Raw genomic sequence first — 3,909 nt, forward strand, 5'->3', positions numbered from 1 at the left:
ACTAGTAGTGACTCAACTGAAGAGACACTCAAGAAAAAATTTCACTCAGAATAAAAATTTTAAAAATCAAGTACCTGGGAAGAAACTTAACTAAAGATGTAAAAGATCTCTGCACAGAAAATTAAATAACTTGGCTAAAAGAAGTCAAAATGGGACCTGAAAAGGTGGAGAGATATTCCGTGTTCATGGATAGGAAGGCTAAATGTTGATAAGATGTCAATTCTACCCAAACTGATCTACAGATTCTATGCAATTTCAGCCAAATTTCCAAAAACATACTTTGCAAAAAGCTAGTTTTCATATTTATTTGGAAGGAAGGGGTCACAAATTGCAAAAACATTCTGAAAAAGAAGAATGAATTGGGAGGATTTACAGTTTCAGACTAGGAGAAAATATTTGGAAACCATATATCTGACAAGAGATGGAATCTGCATATATAAAAAAATCCTACAACTCGAAGTCAATAGTACAAAAAGCCCAATTATAAAATGGGCAAAAGATATGAAAATGGCTAAAAGCACTTGAAAATATGTTCATATTCACTAGACATTAAGGAAATCTAAGTCAAGCCACAACGAGATATCATCTCTCACCAATAAGAATGATCGCCAATAAACAAATGGGAAACAACAAATGCTATAGAGGATGTGGAGAAATTGGAACTCCTATTCATTGCTGGTGGGAATGTATAACTGTACAGCTGCTGTGGAAGACATTTTGGCAGTTATTATAAAACTACATATTGAGTTACCCTATGATTCAGCAATTTCACTTCTCAGTATATACCCAGAAGATCTGAAAGCAGTGACATGAAGAGACATTTGCACACTGATGTTCATAGTGGCATTGTTCACAATTGCAAAGAGATGGAAACAACTCAAGTGTCCTTCAACAGATGAGTGGATAAACAAAATGTATTACATGCATACAATGGAATACTATGCAGCAGTAAGAAGGAATGAGGTCCTGAAAGATATGACAAAATGGATGAACCTGGAAGACATAATGCTGAGTGAAATAAGCCAGACACAAAAGGCGATATCCTGTATGTTACCACTACTATGAACCCCCAAAGAGTATAAAATCAATGTCTTAAAATGTAAAATACAGGGGTCCTAGAGATAAAAGATGCTAGTGAAGGGGGAATGATAACCTCATATTTACAGGCATGATAAGGAGGGTGAACTTAAAGGTATGGGAATGGACAGTGGTAATGATTCATTAATGAGATTATAAGTATCAGTGCCACATTGAAGGCAAACATGTTCAAAAGTGGTTCTTTGGGAAGGTGGGGCGGGTGGCAGCAGTGAAAGCTCCAAGTCTGGCTATCCACAGTATATGACACTATGTCAGCAACAGGATGGCCGTAGCTGTGGCGGCAGCTGCAGAAGCCCGAGCAGCAGCGGCCTCAGTAGAGGTGGTGGTGGTGGCACCCCTGGGAGTCTAAGATGGTGGCAGGAGGGGAGGGGGCGGCGGGCCTATGGGAGGAGCAGCACTGCAGGCTGTCCTGTGGATGGCTGGGGCAGGACAACATCACTGTACTTCATGTGAAGCTCAGTGAGACGGCGATCCAGGCTCTCGAGACCTACCAGAGCAACAATAATTTAATTCCTTTTCGACCTTCAATTCAGTTCCAAGGGCTCCAAGGGCTTGTCAAAACTCCCAGAAATGATCCCCACAATGAAGTACATAACTTTAACTTCTATCTGTCAAATGTGGGAAAGGACAACCCTTAAGGCAGCTTTGACTGCATCCAGCAAACTTTCTCCAGCTCTGGAGCCTCCCAGCTCAATTGCCTGGGATTTATACAAGATAAAATAACAGTTTGTGCAACAAACGACATGTATCAGATGACACGAGAAAGAATGACCCAGGCAGAGGAGGAATCCCACAACCGTAGCACAAAAGTCATCAAACCTGGTGGACCATATGTAGGGAAAAGAGTGCAAATTTGGAAAGCACCTCAAGCTGTTTCAGATGCAGTGCCTGAGAGGAAAAGGTCAACTCCCATGAACTCTGCAAACATGATTCGAAAGACACAGAGCAGCAGCAGTGTTTCTCAGCGGCCATATAGGGACAGAGTGATTCACTTACTGGCACTGAAGGCCTACAAGAAACCTGAGCTGCTTGCTTGATTGCAGAAAGATGGCGTCAACCAAAAGAGAAGAACTCCCTCGGAGCAATTCTGCAACAGGTAGCCAATCTGAATCCTAAGGATCTCTTATATACCTTAAAGGATTATGTTTTTAAAGAGCTTCAAAGAGATTGGCCCAGATACAGTGAAATAGACAGATGGTCATTGGAGTCAGCTCCCCCTAGAAAACTAAATCCATCTCAGAATGCTGCTGGCACCAGCCGTTCAGAATCTCCCCTATGTTCTAATAGAAACGCTGCATTTTCTCCTTCTCAGAAATGGCTTTTGGATTCCGATTTCATTGATCCTTTAATGACTAAAAAAGCTTGAACATCTCACCTGTCAAATAGAGTACCATCAACATTAAATGGTCATTTGAATCCCACCAGTGAAAAGTCTGGTGCAGGTCTCCACTGCCCTCTGCAGCTGCTCCCATTCCCACCACTCCACTGCTGCCTTCAACACACCTGCTCATCTCAAAACCTCCTCAGACTGTAATTTCTAACTCCAATTCCCCTAGCACTCCAGAAGGCCAGGGAACTCAAGACCTACCTGTTGACAGTTTTAGTCAAAATGGTAGTATCTATGAGGACCAACAAGACAAATACACCTCTAGGACTTCTCTGGAAACCTTACCTGGTTCAGTTCTACTAAAGTGTCCAAAGCCTATGGAAGAAAACCATTCAATATCTCACAAAAAGTCCAAAAAGAAATCTAAAATCACAAGGAAAAGGACCAAATAAAAAGCATGCCATTTAGACTGTTGAGGAAAAGGAGGAGGACCTTAAAAGATGAAAGGAAATTGCCAAGCCAAATAACTCCAGTCCAAATTCCAATGAAGGAGTTAAAGAGAGTTGCACTGCCTCTATGGAGCCTTCTTCAACAATTTAACTCCCAGATTATTTGATAAAATATATTGCTATTTTCTCCTATGAGCAATGCCAGAATTACAAGGATGACTTCAATGCTGAATATGAGCAGTACAGGGCCTTGCATGCCAGGATGGAGACTGTAGCTAGCAGATTTATCAAACTGGATGCACAGTGAAAGCACCTTTCTCCAGGCTCAAAAGAGTATCAGAATGTTCATGAAGAAGTTTTACAAGAATAACAGAAGAACAAGCAGTTTAGTCCTAATTACCATGAAGAAAAATATAGATGCGAGTATCTTCATAACAAGCTGGCTCACATCAAAAGACTAATCGGTGAATTTGACCAACAGCAAGCAGAGTCATGGCACTAAAACTCTGCTGGGACCAGAAGATGCGAATAAACTTAAGCTTATTTATTTAAAATTCCAAATGAGTTGCTCTAAGATTCTAAAAAGATGAAACTTTGCCTGTTGAAAGTTTCAGTATTAGTAAACTTGAGTTTTTATTTTTCACTTTACTTTGCTTCTTTGCAGTTTTGAAGCTGCTTCTTCTGGTCCTTTTTTTCTCCTTAAGACTTGTGTTTGTCAATAAGAAAAGATTTTCTTAGATAGATATTGGAAGTCCAGTATCTATACTTCACATCATTTTTTTCCCCTCAAAAACTTGTGTTTGTCTTTAGAAATGACTTTTTTAAATATTGGGGACCCAGCATCCACACTTCAAAGTTGTGTGCATAAAAAAAGTGATGTGCAAGGTGAAATGCTTTTGGATAAACATAAGCCTATTTTCTGAACTTTCTTAATGCAAACTCTTTGCCTTAAGTGGTAGAATATTTAGAAATTTGCACAAAATACAAAAAAAATAAAACATTGTTTTGGAGGGTTAAGAAATAGAAAACTATAAA

At 39.8% G+C, this 3,909-nt stretch overlaps 1 pseudogene; it reads left to right on the plus strand.

The window, feature by feature from the left end:
- Positions 1-1,448: 1,448 nt before the first annotated feature.
- LOC119523688 lies at positions 1,449-3,376 on the plus strand (annotated as a pseudogene).
- The last annotated feature ends 533 nt before the right edge of the window (positions 3,377-3,909 follow it).

Source organism: Choloepus didactylus, chromosome X (genome assembly GCF_015220235.1).
Source record: "Choloepus didactylus isolate mChoDid1 chromosome X, mChoDid1.pri, whole genome shotgun sequence".
In the NCBI taxonomy this organism is placed as follows: domain Eukaryota; kingdom Metazoa; phylum Chordata; class Mammalia; order Pilosa; family Megalonychidae; genus Choloepus; species Choloepus didactylus.